Genomic DNA, 18,397 nt, shown 5'->3' on the forward strand with positions numbered 1-18,397 from the left:
ATGTTGATTTATACTGTGCACTGCGGCCATTTGCCTGGTCTCCAGGTGCTCATGTGGCTCTGTAAGAAAAGTCGGTAGGGGTGGTTAGTGAGGGAGAGAGGTATAGGATAGAGGTTGTGCTCATCTGTTGATGCATGCAGAACCAGGGCTTCTGTGCGTGTGAGCTTTTTTGGTGTGCTCTATGTGCACTCGCCTTGTTGTGTCCTGAGGGAGGGATGGCGTCCAGTGTATGAGTTGTTTGTTGTCTGCAGATATTGGGTTTTTAACCTGACTATAGGGGGGGGGTGAAATGTATAATTTGGTGGGTTATTTCACTAGCCCTCTGGGTGTGTGTAGTATGGGAGAGTTTGTGGGGGTGTGGAAAAGGGGTCTTGGTTAGTTGGCTTCTGGTGATCTCTGGGTGTTGAGTAGTTTTATTGTAAGTTTTCCATTCTGTATTATCCCGGGTTTGCTTTGGTCCAGGAATATGGTTTGTAGGGGCGCGTGTCCGGTTATCTTGGCAAGTTTTTAGTCATTTTCGGAATGTTAGGTGGTCGTCCATCACTTTTATTTCCTTCATTATCAAGTTCCATAGTTTGGCTATCGGATAGGTGTGATGAATCTGATGGAGTCATCACTGTTTCCCCGGCGCCAACCTCCTCCGATGTGGCCAGGGGACAGCAGCTGCTACCTGAGCCTGGGTGCGACTATATGAGGGAGGATCACATGGTGGAGACAACTTCCGGGCAGATGTCATGGCTTCAACGGATGAGACATGGTATCCCCCATTTTCTTTTGAAGATAACCTTCCCATACCTAATACCTCATGGTCTATTGTCATATGTCTCCTCATGTTCCTATTAAGGACAGTGAAAACCCTTTCCCAAGACCAATAGGCCAACTGTCCAACTCTGATCTGCCTTGTGAAACTTATGAAAACGCCTTCTCCAGTTCCACTTACTAACCACCCCGGACTGACTTGCCCTTGAAAACCATAAAAAATGTTTACATAAATTTATCATGCAAATTGTCAAGAGTTAACTTCCTTTCACAGAATTACCAAAATCCTTGGATGAGGAAGTGTAACCAAGCAATGCAGAGCGAAGGAGGTAACAAACCGAAGGAGCACGCTAGTTGCTATACACACACACACCTCTGACTGGGAAATGTAAAGAGCAGAAGCATAGAGTCGAGGTGTGCTGCTGGCGGGAGAGAGCTGCACCTCACCAAGTGGATAGAGAAACTGAAAGGCTGAGACCGGTGTGGAGGAGCCGTCTGGCTCAAGAGCCCAGAGGAGAGAAGCAGCCACGCGAACTCCTGCGTGTTCACAGGTGGTAGAAAGCAGCATCTTACTCACCGGGGCCTGGAACAAAAGCATACGAGCCTAGCAGAAGCTGCGAGAGATGGGAAAGCTGAGAGGAAAGTGGTTGCAAGAAGGAAAGAAGCGAAAGACCGGTTCCGACTGGCCGCAGGAGATTCCAGGAATGCCAAGAAGAACCGGTGAGTCCACCTAAAGACAGCAGGGACACTGGGATGTATCGGTGGCCATGCCAAATGCAAGTAATTCTAAATAAAATATAGAAACAGAGCGAGAACGAGCGAGAGAGCTTATTTTCAAAAGGGGAAACGAACTGTGAGTGAAAACCTTATAAGTATGTGAATGTGTACAGTGCAAGTATATGGGAAACCCGGAGAGGATAATAAATCAAGCAGATACATTATCAAACAAAGTAAATGTGCAAGTCCTGAAGAGGGCAGAGCACCCATATGAACATAAGCCCTGGCAGGAGATTATGCCAGGCAATTACAAGTGTGCAAATAGTAGAAGCCCTGGTAGGAGAGTATACCAGGCAATTACACGTATGTGATTAAAAGAAGCCCTGGCAGGAGAGTATACCAGGCAGTTACAAGAAATGTACAAAAGTTAAAATGGTCCTGAGAAGAAATATCAGGACTAAGAAAAGGATTGTGTTAACAAGGAGAGAAGGATCAAAATACTGGCAAGCACCAGGTATCCTGAAAGAGGCAAATGTAGAAAGCCAGACCGTGTTGTGTGTCAGTGTTGTTGCTGTTCAAGAAAGGCACAAGGAACTGGTGCTTGTGAAAATATCAGAAAGTAAAGCGGAGTACACGGGAAGGGAGGCACCCTTTGGAACAAGGATCTTTATCCTTGAAGAACATTTGTGTTGGAATTATTTATACTTTTCTAAACCACCCACGGCTAAAGATATTACCATCTTCACCTTAGAATTTAGTTTATAGTGTGAGGGTCAGAATAGAACTTTGGACACTGGACTATTTTGTTTTGGACATTCTGACACAGACAGATCCTTAGTTTAAGTAGGGACATTCCTATTAGAGCAGTCAGAAAGGCACTTTTGCAAACCCTTTTATTTTCAATAAAAGTCTTTAACCAAAATCATGTCTCACTTGTGTCTGAGTTTCATTACTGGCTCCTCACATAGGAGAAAAGGGAATGATGTAGTAGGAGTACAGCAGTAGCCCCATCAGTAAGTACCCTTTACAAACTGCTACAGCCCAGCCACTTTCATCCAGATTCCAAAGCAGAATGGCATTTGTGGTGGTTTACACTATGTATACATTAGCCAAATATGCTACAGAGCATTGCTGGACCAATTTGTGTGTCAGCTATCAAATCAACATCCATGGAGACATTTTTGCAGGACACAGATACAGATGACCAGGTCACATTGATGGATGCCTCCCTTTATAAAACACAGATCACATTGATAGGGGGTATCCCTTAAACTGCTCTACTGCATGGAGAAAGAAACAGTGAAAGCTCATCCATGTTCCCAAAAACCTCCTTACCGGCACTATTCTTGGTGGTAAACATTTCTAAAGCAAGGCATAATATAAGCAATGGCACATAGCAAACCTACAGAATTGCATAGCAAATTGGTAATTAAATTGACATTTGTGTAGCACAGCTAGCTATTTAAATTATCCTATTCAATGAAAGCACAGATCACCCTGCATTCATTTCTTGCACTCTGGGCTCTCGCAACCCTTATTCTGTTCACTTTAAGTCCAAAGATGCTAATGGAGAGAGTGCAACAGTAATCCTCTCCTCTGCTCAAGTGCCAAAGGCCTGTGTGGGAGTGCTAGGCAAGAGCAGTTCTTTTTTTTTTTTTCAAATAATTGCAAATCAGAAGGAACCTCAATGATACTTTTATTAAGCTAACTATATCCTGTTTGGCAAATGCCAGTATCTTTTAACTTTATTTTTAAAAGACAGTCGTACAATTCCATTCCTAAAAAATAAGGTTGTTGCATAATGCTTAATTACAGTATTGCCACTTTAAAATACAGCATTTTCTCGATGTTTTTCAGTAAAGTGTAGGTTAGTGCATCATAGTGCCAACTATGTTCCATTTTGTTGGGAAAGGTGCATCATATTGACGAGTGAACGCTTTTATAAATGTACATGAACAGGCAGACAAGTGCTCTGGAAGGCAAGTCTAGTTCTGTGACCTGCTGGTTATGAACATCTATGCAACTGGTGCTTAACCCATAAACTGATCCCAAACTCCTTGAGATTCTATCTTATCAGCCCTTTATACCAACTACCCTGAAAGTGAGCTGGATACAAACTAGAATATTCCACCTAGTTTGCCCGATTCTTTTCCTGCTACACCATACACTCTGCTTAGTCTCTTAGTGTATTCCCTACTTCATAAGGAATACACAAAGCTAACTAGATGTTTATGCAAAATAATGATCAATACTTCATCCAGTCAGTACATCTACAGATCTACTGCAATACCATACACTGGAGTTAACCTCCAGTGCTCGCATTGCTCGACGATTGATTGCATTATATATTAGCACGTGCGGGAGAGAGCCGGCCAAGCCAGAGGCCGGGAACGCAAGGGGAATCTGGAAATACCCACCTGCATTTTACGCTGGGCCTCTCCTTGGAACTGGAGCCCCAGGATTAGTCTCCACTGGAGTGCCACACCTTATTTCTCTCCCATCCCCACTCACCTGCGCACCTCCTGGCCCACCTCCAGGTCCTGGAAATAGTTATTTTCAATAGCAGACATATGGGCAGTATATTTTCAAGGGAAGCATGAATTGGGCCAAGCAAAAGTTTCAGCAACCCAGATGATGGTTCTGAGTGCTGTTAGCGATAAATACCGCTTTCATAGGTGTGCAACCCTGCAATGCTACGCTTGCACCTAACTGGCTTGGGCTCGAGGACCGTTGGCAGCCCATCCTGCTCCCAAAAGTGGTAGTTAATGCTATATTGAAAACAGTTGATATCAATGGCAGGCGGGGATGTCATTTGGGGGTCGTCAAGGGGTCGCAACTGCAACCGCTGAGCCCTCCCTTGCTACCCTTACAAAAAATAATTAAAGAAAATATTTTTAAATGGAAGCTCGTGGGCTGTAGCCAGCGCTGTGTGGCTCTTTGTTTCTGCAGTGGCTGGCTTTCTTGTTCAGGCCTCTTACAAAAAAAGAGGGTTCCACAGTGTTACACTTTGAGCAGTGACCCTAAATCAGAAAGACTAGGAATAACAAATAATTTGTCTTTCTGGAATTCTATACAATAATTGCTAGACTCATTAAATGTTTATTTCAGGCACACTTCAGGGTCTGAGTCACTAATTTAGTCTGTTCTTAAACACCTCAAATTCACAATGCAGACAAAAACTTCCCAAAAAAGTATTTAGAGTAGAATAAGCATCCATTTTGGAGTATGCACTTTGCTTTTTTCGCAATTTGCAGTTATAGCATGTTTTTTCTGCCATTGGCTTTGTTATGATCATCACAAGACATTCCATCTCGTTGTCCTGTCACTTAACAAAATCCTTGTGCCTAAAAACATGTGTACAGTGTAGAAATGTTTTACCATAGCACATAAAGTGGCCCTTGATTTCATAGTGTTACAATTAATGCTTTGTTGTAATGTGCCTATCTTTCCTATCTCCCTGGCATGCTGGTCAGCATGTTTTGTTTGCATGTATGAGGTAACGACTGTCCAGAGTACGGGATGCTGTGTGAGTGCATGGTCTTCCCTGCACTACTCTAAGTTCTTTAATGCACAGTTATGAACCCTCCCAAAGGTATGTATTTTGCCAACCTCTAAAGCCTGAAAAGTAGATCCATGCAGGCTTGGCATGTGGCCAACTTTGCACCAGACCTTCAGATGAACTGGCCTGCTGTTAAATCTCATTTACCAGTTTAAGTATATGCAATACAGAGTATAATTTGCTTTCTGACTTTGAAAACCTTCAGACATGTAATTGCTCACTTTACTATAGGCGGTAAGATAGCTATAGCCGGTTAGATGGTTCAGTGGGTTGAGCTCTCGCTGCTGCGATGTGTGTGTGATCTGCAGGTTGCAGGTTCGAATCCTGACAAGGCCAACTCATCCTTTCTTCCTTCTGAGGCCAATAAATGAGTACCAGCACAGGTTGGCTGATATTGTATGTATATTTATATAAAGTGCTTAAGTGTAAGTCCTTGGACTTGGACGTCTGCTTGCATTCACAGTAATTTGGTAATATGGGCCTATACACACTGATATTAACGATACATATGGGGATCCATTCTTGAATGAACTGTATATGGTATAACAGTGATATCATAACCATCTTTATTGTAGTGGACTTAGGAATAGTGCTATGTGATGCCACTTCCTGTTTTGTCAAAGGGTGAAAGGTCATGTTCCATCGCTTCCTATGATGTCACTTCGCTGTGGGGTTTAAATGACATCACTTCCTGTGATGTCGTCAGAGATCAAGGGTCATGTGAGGTCACTCCTGCTACCCCAGGCATTATGGTGAAATGACACCCCTCATGGCAGGCAAGGGCGATCTTATCCACCTGAAGTTGACAGTTACCATGCCTACGGCAATACCACACTACATGCCTGGTTACTACATGCCTCAGGCTATGACTTTTTCCTTTGACGTTGTGAACTTTTTAATTCATGAAACTTCTGAACTTCTGCTTACACAGAAAATGATGGGTCAAGCATACAATATACAGAACACTGCCCTGTGCTACACTATCTGCACCCAGCCGCACAGTAAACTCTTTTCAGACTCTTTTTTTATCATATCTATTTATCTGTGCATTCATGCAGCTAACCTTTACATTTTACAGACTATGATCCCACTTATGTTTTATGTCTTACTTCAGTGGTACAATGTGATATATTGCTGTTGCTCATTTCATGTTTTGAGTACAAATAACTTATGGTGACATTATAAATATTAGTACAAAATTGCTAATCAAATAACTTTGTTTGCTTATCAAGAAAATGTTAATTAGTAAACTCTGCTGATATATTTTTGCAGACTAATGTATGCCTTGCCTAAGTCTCTGTCAACAGGCATCAAGGCGGTAACTTTCTGCCTCTCTGTTGGCGAGCAGCACCCACAAGTCGGCTATTACTGGAGTAAATAAGTCCATTCTGTCCTCCAGTGCACTGCTAGGGGGGTGCACTGCTGACCCCTTTTAGAAGAACATTCTTCATCCACAAGAAAAGTCATCCTGCCAATGGTTACAATACTGTCATGCGAGGTCTGGCTCTCTGAAGATGTTGAAGAGTGCCCCATCAACAGCAAAGAAAGACATGAACTGCCAAGCAAGTTCATATTTTCAAAGCCCCCCCATACATCACTCCTGTAAAATGCATCTCCAGGGTGAAGATGTACAGCTTTTATGGGAGTGTTTTTTTTCTACTCCTCTTCTGCCCCATCAAGAAACTGCTGACTATGCCAGAAGAGAGATTGCGGAAGGTAACATCAGACTCTGAGCATGAGCTGGTCAGGGATACAGAGGTGGGTTGGCCTCATACTTGCTAACTAGTCACACTTTTGGGCTCAAAAGGAGAGGTAGCTCAAATGTGTCTGATGAAATTCTGCAGAGAATTTTTAATGAGTATGAGTGACAAAAGCCGACGGTCATCCTTGCCGTCTGTGTAGAAGTACCCCAAAGTACCAACAACACATAATGTCTTGGAATACAATATGCTGGCGGTGGAGGGACTTTCTCTCTCCCAGTCTGTAAAAGGTGATGCTGAAACCTCATGACCTAAGCCAGAAAAGTCATACCATTTCATGTCCCAGCACCTGTTTCACAGATGCAGGTGTATTGTCATCTGAACCCCCACGCAGATATGCAGCATGATGTAGAAAAGAGCAGAACCTTATGACAAGTATACTTATGTGTAGGGAGTTCTTGGTTACCCCTGTATGATGTATATACATACATGGCAAAGGTAAACTCCCTGTTTATTACGTGTAAGAGTAGGGTGATAATTTGACCCCTAAACCCAACACATCAGCGCGCAGTTGTATGGCATCTTCACCTGATAATAGTTCTGATATAGATTGGATTGGGTCCTCCCACGTATTCCTCATCTTTGATATTCATATCTCTGCAGCTTTGCTGCTTCGGAAGAAAAGATTCTCGGCAGAGGGTGCTCTGCACAATGTCGTGGAGTTGGTGTCCCTTGAGGGCTGCCATCGAGAGTTGACATTACCAGCAGTATAAATAGCTTGTGCTGCACCCGTTGGCTACAGGTCTGTTTTTCCGAAAGCTTTTGATTCGAGTACTAAAGGCACGCTTCTTTTTTCTGACAAAAATGTCTTCATCTTCTACCCCTTCGACCTAAAAGTCGGGATTTAAAAAATGTTACTACTGCGGGTCTAAGATGTCAATAACCAGTCCTCACCATGTCTACCTTTGGTGTTTGGGCTCCGGGCACCGTACCGATGACTGCGGATCCGGTCAGTCGATGACAGAAAAAGCTCTTCGGGAATGCAGAGGTAAACTGGCGGTGGGGAGGAAGGCTTCGAGGTCTACTTTGAAGAAGGAAAAGAAGTCCGGGGAGTCTAGAGACTCCACTCGGCGTAAAAGATTGAAGAGGCCCCGGTCGAGGAGTGGATCAAGGCAGTCTTCGTCTACAAAGAAGGCAAAGAAGAGACGCCATAGATCTCCTTCTTCTTCATCAGATTCCTCTACTGAGGTAATCAGGTGCCCGACAAGGTCGGATTCCCTACGTAAATGGGATTCCTTTAGAGTGGAAATGATGCAGATTTTTGAGAATGCGGCCTCGACCCCCTCAAAAGAATCACACAAGAGCGATGCCCCGGTGCTCCTTCGACAACTTAGGGAAGTCAAACGCTTCTTCGGCAAGGCCGAGTAGTAAGCCGGCTGTACGTCGAGATACTCGACCCAATGAAAAGGCGTCAAAGTTATCGACTCGCGAACCGAGTCAGTCCCTGATACCGTGGAAAAAACACAAATCATCGAGGCCTTCAACGATTTTGTCGACGCCATCGGCACCAAGCGCTTCAGTGCCAAAGTCGAGGGGAATTCCTAGTAAATTGACCCCTTTTTCGAAGCAATCTGCGACACCGTCGATGGAATCTTCAATCTCATCGAAGCCCATACCAGTTCAAGAAAATACGTTTAGGTCTGTACCAAAAAAATACTTTAAGTCCAGATCCTCAATTTATGAGGAGGAAATTGCTTCTGATGAGGAAACTTCTCCATTTGTGGGGCAGCTTGGCACTAAAAAGTACCTGAAGAGTTAATTGACCCAGAGTCAAGGATGAAAGACCTCTGTGACTCCCACCAGTCTGCTAGTGGACTTGACACTTCGCCAGAGCTGGAGTTTGGCAGGGCTGACCCCTCAGAAGATATCGTTTCTAGTCACAGAAACCTCATGAACATGGTCACTGAAATTATGGGGTGGAGTAGGGCTTCCCCGGCATATGAGCAGGATGACATCACGGACATCCTAGACCAGGGACCTCAGAAGGACCCAATCTTGCCCTTCAGAGGAAGTTTGTGGCCAATTGGGAATCTCCTGAATCTGCGACTGCTGTGAACAGAAACTTCTCTAGGATGTATAGACCCTCTAGCAGAGATCCAGACTACCTCACCAAACACCCTACGACTGAGAGTTTAGTAATTCAGGCTGCCACTTTAACCAAACAATCTGCCTATCCCTCTATCCCCCCAGATAGAGACAAGAAGGTTGATGAATGGGCTCGCAAGGTCTTCACATCAGGCAGCATGGCCTTGAAGTCTACAAACGTCACCTGTACCATGGCTAGATTTTCATATACCCTGTGGGACTGTGTTGCCATGGCGGCTGATCACATCCCAGAAGGCGAGGAAGATATGGCTGCCTGGCTATAGTAAAGGATGGAAAGGAGGCAGTATGAGAGTATCTCCAGTCAGGCTTGGATACTGCTGACAGCATCAGTAGATCCATGGCCGCAAGCACCGTACTGCGCAGGTTTGCGTGGTTGAGAATGTCATGGTTTACACCGGACGTGCAGGCCAGGCGATCAGGTCCCAGAGTTGAAATCCTGCAGGAGCAGACGAATAGCCCACCAGATCCCCCAAACTAGTTCATGCAGCAGTCAATTGCAACAACCACTCAGTAAACCAGCCCAGGGGAAATGGGAAGTGGATAAAATAACAAATGGACAGGATTCCTCTGGTTCCCTTCAACTCCTGGATCTCTCACTTCAGGAGTACCTGCAATAAATGCATCTTTAGTTAGACATCTTAATGAAAATATTCTCACTTTACTATAAGTACAGCCTCCCTTCCCTCCTTGATTACCTGTCTACATCCACCCAAGTTTCACTTGGTATGTCTTCCTCCTCACATTTCCCAAACTCCCCCTCCTCCTCACCTGAGCTTGCGTCTTCTGAAGAAACCTTTGTCTTCTTCTTTCTCCACAGTCTTACTTTTTTGTATGTAGGTATGGCCTGCCACGACAGGAAGCCACAGTGGATGCTTAGTGATACAGCACCCAGGTGGTACCCTCCCGGGACGGCCGGGTTCAAGGGAAAAAGCCGGAAGGCACAAAAAACCCTTTGTCTGGTCAGGGTACGCTTTAATCTGACGATCTCGTGTTTGATGATCACACAGGTAAACCATGTCATCTTGCCGAAGATACCGGCAGGTTGCAGGGCTGGTCCGGTGGAATATGGGTTCCTGGTCGGGACTTATGGAAGGAAGGGAAAAGTAGGTAGAAATTACCCCTGGGAGTCCAGCTGAAGGATTGAGCGGAGAAAAGTAGTGGAACCGCACAGCAAAGCCATGCGTAACGGAGGTGAGCTCGAATGGAAGGGCAAGCCAGGAAGAAGAGCCAGCGCACCGGCAGAAGCAAGGCACGGAAATCCACGAGTAGCGGAATGCAGAGAGAATAGAGTAACCGGAGTGAGGGCAGAGAATTCCTGCAAAGATGGTAAGCACAGCGAGTGTGGGGCAAAAGAAAGAGAGAGAGAAAAGCAAGGAAAGGATCCAGGGAGAAAGCCTGGAGAGAGAGAGAGAGGGCAAGCAAAGGACAGAAGGGGCTCCGCGGCGAGACAAGGGTTGCAATGCCCTGACCGTCGGGAGATAGCAAAACAAATCCCTCCCGGAGGCCGCCATCTTGAAAGTAACTAGACCGCGGCAGAACGCGGCCCAGAACGTAGCGACACACTCAATGGCCGCTGCAGCGGCTCGATATGTGTCTGCCCACTCGGCGCATGACACCAAGGCCTGGAGATAATTTTGGAAATTGGAAGTTTATAGAATTGCTTCTCTGCTCTTTGTTCCTGTTGCTACAATCGGCTATATACTTTATAATCTTTACACTTTAGTTCTAGAATGTATGCTTCTGCTTACTTTTCTAACTTGGCTGCTTCAGGAATTTTTAAATGGAAAAGAACTTCCTTAAATTAACTCTCTGCTATTGTAAATATGCATTTCTCTTTTTTCCTCAACATCCATTAAACTCAAAATGTCCTTGTTACTGACTTCCCTTGTGTGACGCTGCTGTGTCTTTTCTTGACTGAAAATCCTTACACAATTTCACACGCTGCCTATAAGAGTCATGAAACTTTTCGTATTGATAACTAGTCAATGTGTTACTCCACCGCGCTTACTTGTATTTAATTGCTTAACATATTCTTAAAACTAATACATTAACTTTTGAAACTTCACGCGCAAGACTTCTCACTTGCTGCTGCAGTCTTGACTGAGGATGACTGCCGGTGACTGTTTACTCAAGCGGAAACTCTCGAAGTCAAACGAACCTCTGAAATGGCATATCTTCACAGTTTCCGATGCACAGACCCACGTTGCCGGGTCCTTTACTCAAACGTGGCTCGGCAACAAACAACGAACTCGCAGATATTGAAAGCAATTGAAAGTTCACTGCCTTCATGCGCAAGGCCCCTCAAAAAGTACACGCTCGCATTCAGCTTAGACGAAGCGACGTGCGTGTGGAGACCTGCTCGCATCAGCTGCTTCAACTTAACTTCATACGCTCGCATCCAATTAAACGAAATGACGTGCGCATGTAAGCCTGCTCACACCTGCTGCTTCAATGTCATTTGAAATGCTCGCAGACAGTCAAAAACGAAATGACGTGCGCATGGCTTAAATTTATTTTCTCGACTCTGAAAAGGCAACTATTCACAGGAGCAGATAAAGGCTGCTCAGACTTCCAGTTCCTTCAACAGTTATTTTAAACAGCATTTCAGTTCACATAACTTCAAATCTAATGTAGCACTTGAGAAAGACTTCCTTGAAAGCTTAAATTCAATGTGTACTGTCACTTAACTGACTCTTGTTCTTTGACTCTTTATGTAGTTGTATGTGATTTCTTTAGTTATTCCTAGTTTTTCTCTGGAGCTTCAAAGGCTGAGACTGTTAGGGAGAATTCTCTCTTTAGGCTGAATTTCCTAACCTAGTGAGTCCCCCAGCAGCTTTGCTGGATTTCTGGAGTTTGTTTTTTTCCTCCTGCCAAGAGTGAGACTCTTTTTCTCCCACTCTTGGACATGATGAATGGTATTCCTTTGATTGGTAAGGTGTTTTATGGGCTATGGGGTCCTTTACTCCATAGGGTCTCACGTGTTTTTCCTATGTGTGTTACACAGCACCCTCCGTGCAGTAACACAGGGGTGTCATAGTGACACCCCACCATAGACTCCATACCCTGGGACTGACTACTGTCTCCCAGGGCATGTAAAGTCACCATTGGATTTACTAGCCCAAATTATTAACACAAACCAGTACAAACCATCATATTGTGGATGTACTGTTCGGGGCAATTCGATTGCCCCGGGGTCTGTTAGTCGAGAGGGGCACGTCAACGTCCCACCTGATCGAGTTTTGGTTGGTGGCGGTGTAAACTACTTTTTATATTCGACCGCAAATATTTCCCTATGGGATTTTCCCATTGTTCGAGGCTACCAACTTTAATTATTTAATTCTTATAGCCTCGAACATACCGCCAGTTTATTTAATTAATATTAATTCTCCGGTTGGTATTTTTTGCCAAGACTCGATTCTAAAATGGCGTTTGTGTTCTCTTCTCTGACTCCAACCCAAGTCGAGCCCTTTGTTCCACTTTTTGGCGGGCTTCTCCACAGAACCACAGGGGGTGTTGGGGGGGGGGGGGGTTTAGGCACCCTGGACTGTTACACCTTGGTAACTCAAGTCGCACTCTTGTGTGATTGGCCCAAATGGTGAGCCGGCCGGCTCACCACTTAGCATGTTTGAGTGACAGCTAGGCTGAGTGAATGGGGGTATGCTGCATAAAAGCAGGGCTTTTGGGACTGGAACTTCAGAAGTCGCCACAGGACCTGAGAATCCGACGAGGGAGAAGCTGAGCCGACCTACCACGACGACACCACCGGTGGAGCGCTGCGGAACCGACTCACCACTTCCCGACGACAGAGAAGATCTCCCGGCTGGAGAGGCTTCTTCCCCTGACTGGTGGGCACAACCAGTTTACCTTTCTTTTCTTCGCACCCCAGCCCGGTTTGTGGTCGAACTGCCCGTGCCAAGCACCCCGGCAGCCGGATAGCCACTCACCACTGAACCGCGAATCACCGGACCGCTCCTTGTACCTGAGAAACTCTGCGGCTGGTTTCTTCCCTGGCAGTGCAAAGGACTCCTGTCTTCCTCCACGACGAGATCCTCTCTTCCCCCAGACGAAGCACCGACTTGCATCCGCTGCCAGGAACAACTGCCCCGGCTGGAGCGTTTTCACCACTTTAAGGTACCGTGTCCGCCAGGCCTCCCTTTCTAAAGATTGCAACAAGGTAATAATAACTCCTTAACCTTCTGGACTGGGCTGGCCGCCTTGACCCTCTAACTGGTCCCTTTCTTTGGTCCAACTCCTTTTTGAATCATTACAAGACTTTTGTGCACTGCAACTGTGTGACCTTGGACACATTTCGTTTCGATCCCCTTAAAGTGGATACGGCCTACTGACTCTGAATTCACAGTTTTACTTTGCCTTCCTCTCTTGTTATGTTCTTGTAAAAGTGTTGGGATCTGTTTCTCTGCTTTTCTCTCCCTTTTTAAAACGAACTATTAGAGTGCCATCTACGTTAAGCGCTCACCGCTGACTGAAAATAAGTGGAGCTTTACTTAAGACTTGTCTAATATTCTTTTAAGGGAGTGTATATCTTTTAGTGACCGTGTTTTTGAATTGCTTACTATTAGTGCCTGTGTGTTTTTCTAGATGAAGTTTTAAATACATAATTATATCTCTTTTACACCAAACCCTGGTCAGTGTTTAATTGTTCTATTGTGTGCTCTTGACCTATTGTGAATACTCTGTATACCGCCTAACTCTTCTTGAGGGAAGTCTGACTGCTCAGCCACAGCTACCAAGTGAATCTGTGTGGTACAGACTGCTACCAAGTGGGTTTACTGCCAAACACCTGTAGTCCTAAATCTTTTGCAGTGGTCCCAGAGGGAACTGCACAGGTTTCTGCCTAACAGTGACCTCTCTTGAAATGATCTTGAATGAAAGGCAGTTTAGAACCTCTCCTGAGGTTCCAAACTGCAACACAAAAGTCCCCAGGCCAATCACTGTTGACCAGCAAGTACCCCATCTTGCTCTGGGACAATAGTAGCTGGCTGATATTATTGTTAAGGAAATCGTAATCACAACCAAACCAACCCTACCAAGCAGCAACAACTGCCAATGTCACCCAAGAGTTTCTGAACTAACACTTCCTGTTACCTGAAAACCTGACAGTACCCGCCATCCCCGCAATGCCCTGTCCCAGGGCCCGGTTTCTCTGGTCTGCATAAATGAAATCTCTTGGCTAATATTCTCGAATGTACATCTTCCTTTGCCACCCAAGACTGTTCTTCAGGGCCATATCCTTTCCAGTCTACCAAGTACTGCAGTTTTCCCCAAACTACTCTAGAATCTAGAATAGCCTGTACCTCATACTCCTCTCCAGAACCGTCCACATTAACTGGACCTGGTGCTTGAACTAACCTAGTCCTTTAATACAAGGCTTCAGGAGATTAACATGGAAAGTGGGAGGCAATTTTAGGCTAGACAGTAACTTCAATTCGAATGGATTGTGTCCTCCCACGTAGTCCTTATCTTTGATAAATCCAATGCCAGCTTGCTGGCCTCGGAAAAAAATTTCACAGTAGAGGGCGCTGCACGTCATCATCCCTCTAGTCGGTGTCCCTCAAAGGCCTTCGTATTGACGCCGACGTCACCATAGGTATAAATAACCTTGCGCAGCATCCGTTGCTCAGTTCCGTTTTTCCATGCTTCGTAAGCCTCGGAGACTCAACGCTCGGTTCTTCTACTCTTCGGAAATCTTCGGCAATCTAAAGATCCTACGATGGCATTGTCATTTTACCTTGTGGTAAAAAGATGTCACTAACGGATCCTCACAGGATCTCTTTGTGGTGCCTGGGATCAGAGCACCAGTGTTCGGAATGTGAGGACTGCATGTCTATGACGGCGAAAGCCTTGAAGGAGCATAAGCGGAAGTTAGAAAGAGGTAAGGCAGTTAAATCTTCTACCCCTTCAAAATTGTCCTCGGCTGAGTCGAGACATTCATCTCCTCACCAACGAAAGAAACATTCCCGATCGAGATCTCAAAGCGGTTCCCATCACTCTTCGAGATCGAGACACTCTAAGAAGAGGTGTCATAGATCTCCCTTTTCTTCATCCTCACATTCCCCAGAAAGGGTCTCAAGCTAAGTGGGAGGAATATTGTAAAAAAATGCTTAGGGTCTTCGAGAACGCGGCTTTGACCCCCTCGGAGATGCCTAGAGGTGATACCCCCGAAAAACAAAAACGCTGCGAGTCGTCGAACCCGGCGACCAAAAACCCTTGAGAGCGTCATGAACCCTCGATTAAAGACAAAAAATCATCGAGTAAAGCTGCATCATCAACGCCATCGTCGAAGGTACCTTCGACGCACAAATCTGTGTCATCGACGCCGTCGTCTACCCCAATGAAGGATACGTCCTCGAGGCCACAAACCTCAACTACGCCACCGGTACCAGAGGTGTCGAAGGTCCTGCCCAAAGCGTTGAGAGTGGCGTCGACAATTTTGACGACACCAAGTCGGATTACGGTCCTCTCGAATATATCGAGGCCCTTTTCGAGTTTTTCGATGCCACTAGCGGGTTTGTCGAGATCTAGAATGCCTACATCGACAACCACAACTTTTTCCCAAGCAGTGTCCATCAATTTGGCTCCTTCTTCTCTGGAAATGGGTTTTACCCCTTATCCAAGATCTGATTATTTCAGAGCTTTATCCTCTATATATGAGGAAGGGGAGGACTCTGACAATGAGACACCTTTTGGGTTACAAAGAACAACAGTACCCATTCCAGAGGAACTAATTTCTGAGGAGAATAGATTGAAAGATCTACAAGAATCTTTACAAGATGCCAGTGGCATAGATACCTCTTCAGAGGCAGAATTTGCCAGACCAGAACCTGGAGAGCATGCAGAAATGCCTTACAGAACCCTTATGGCTAGAATTATGCAATTTATGGTGTGTACAACACCTGCACCCTCTTTCCAGCAAGATGTTCTAACTGGTATCTTAGATAAAGGCCCTCAAGAAGACCCTTTAGTCCCTTTCATGCTGTATTGCAGAGATAAACCGCTGCAAATTGGGAGACATCTGAAGTTATCCCTGCAGTAAATAAAAAGCTCTCTGCGAAGTACTACAGTGTGTCCGCCTCAGACCCTGAATATTTAAATAAGCACCCAACTCCAGAGAGTTTAGTAGTGCAGGCAGCGACATCATCAAATAGTAAGGCGGCATACCCCACTATACTACAAGACAGAGACAACAAAAGATTTGATGCCATGTCTAAAGTCTTTTCAGCATGCAGTATGGCACTTAAGTCTATTAACGCCACTTGCACGCTAGCTGGATTCAGCCACACCCTTTGGGAGTGTGCTTCATCAGCGGCTGACTGTCTCCCAGAAGGGGAGGAATGAGATGCATTCTTGAACATCATCAAGGATGGGAAGGATGCAATGTGTGAGTCCCTCCAAACAGGTATCGACTCTGCTGACAGCATCAGCAGAGCCATGGCGGCGAGTACCACAATCCGCAGATTTGCGTGGTTGCAGAAGTCTGGTTTTGCTCCTGATGTGCAAGCCAGGCTTCTGAATATGCCCTTTGACGGCACCTCTCTATTTGGCAAAAAAGCTGATGACAGCCTGGAGAAATTGCAAACCTCAAAGGCGGCAGCAAAATCACTTAGGGCTGCAATCCGTCACACTCCAAATCGCCCCACAGGTACGTCCTGAAGGGGGAAGCCCTTTCGTTATTACTCTGCATTCAGAAAAGGCAGAAGGCAGCCAGCTCAAAGGGGCCAGAGACGATTCACCAATGGTGGACGGGTCAAAGGTACCAAACCCGCATCAGCAGGTGCTACTTTACCCTGAGCATCTGCGTCAGCCACTTCTAAACCCCTCTGAGGTCTCCCGACACAAAACACCAGTAGGAGGAAGGTTAACTCAGCATCTGACAGAATGGCAAGCTATTATGTCAGATGCTTGGGCATTGGAAACAGTTGCCCAAGGTTACTGCCTGCCTTTCCTACACACTCCTCAGAGTCATCCACCAGGGAACAACTCTTTGAAGCTTCCAGACCCGCTCCTTATGCAGGAGATTTCAGACCTGCTAGAGAAAGGTGCCATAGAACCTGTACCTGCGAAGTACAGTGTGTACAGAGTAACTGTGGGTAGTACCAGTGGAACTGACAGCCACTTAGAAGTGTGCCTTGAGGGCCCATGCTCTCATTGCATTGTCCCCAGTGTTTCTATAATGTGTTATAGGATGGGCTAGTAGCGAAAGTTCCTGGATTGGTGTCATGAGTGGCATTGCAATGCCTTTCCTCCTACCAATACATATGGACTTGATTCTTAATTCTGATTTTGTGAAAAAATCCGGTACCTGTAGCGGAGAGGAACAAGGGTTGGTATTCCCCCTATTTTCTAATACCGAAGAAGTACGGAGGATTGAGACCCATCTTGGACTTGCGAGAATTAAACAAATTCCTCACGAAAGACAACTTCAAGAAGGCAACCCTTTCTCAGATCCTTCAGGCCCTTCAGCTCAGGACTGGTTGGTATCTCTAGACTTTCAGGATGCTTACTTCCATGTGCCAATCCATCAGAAGCACAGGAAGTACCTGAGGTTTGCCATTGGCAACTCTCATTATCAATTTCCGTTCTGCCATTTGGGCTGACCTCCGCCCGAGGGTCTTCACCAAGCTAATGATGGTTGTGGCTGCAAGTCTAAGGAGGGAAGGGATTCATGTCTACCCCTACCTGGACGACTGGTTGATCAGAGCAGCATCCCCAGATCAAGGTCAGATCCATCTAGATTATGTTTGCCACTTCCTCCACAAGCTGAGCTTCTCCCTCAACTTAAAGAAGTCACAGATGATACCATCACAGAGACTCCAGTTCATTGGAGCAGTCCTGGACACATCGCTGGGAAAAGCCTTGCCACCAGAGGTGAGGGCTCAAGATATTCTACAGGTGGTCATCAAGTTTCAAAAACCCCAGCGTCTACCAGCCTTTGACTTTTTGAGGTTGCTCGGCCTCATGGCATCCTTCCTTTTTCTAGTGCCAGAGGCTCACCTGAGAATGAGATCTCTCTAGTGGGCGCTAAGGACTCAGTAGTCACAATACTCAAGAAAGATGTCAGGTCTCCTATTATTCCCGGGCAGAGTGGCTCGAGACCTTAGTGGTGGGCCTGCCAGGAGAACATCTTGAAAGGAGAACAGTTTTGGCAACCATGGCCGGAGATAACCATAGTCACAGACGCTTCACTCACGGGGTGGGGAGCCCATGCCAACGACTTGACCATCAGCGGTCGTTGGTCTCCATCGGAGTCCAGACTACACATCAACCTATTAGAGCTGAGAGTGATCAGACTAGCGCTGAAGGCTTTCCTGCCATCAGTACAGAGAAAGAATGTCCTGATAATAACGGACAACACAGTGGCCATGCATTACCTCACCAAAAGAGGAGGCGTAGGGTCACTGCCACTGTGCAGAGAGGCGATGCAGCTCTGTTTCTGGGCAAATCAAGAAGGAATCTCTCTATCGGCAGTTCACCTAGC

General features: G+C 45.8%; 1 protein-coding gene across 1 annotated transcript in view; it reads left to right on the forward strand.

Annotated features, from left to right (window-relative positions):
- The window catches only part of COG2 (component of oligomeric golgi complex 2), a 1,367,578-nt gene that overhangs the window by 1,153,037 nt on the left and 196,144 nt on the right, over positions 1-18,397 (forward strand). The gene's annotated exons all lie outside the window — the stretch shown is intronic.

Source organism: Ambystoma mexicanum, chromosome 4q (assembly GCF_040938575.1).
Source record: "Ambystoma mexicanum isolate Mex_15411 chromosome 4q, UKY_AmexF1_1, whole genome shotgun sequence".
NCBI classification, from domain to species: Eukaryota; Metazoa; Chordata; class Amphibia; order Caudata; family Ambystomatidae; genus Ambystoma; species Ambystoma mexicanum.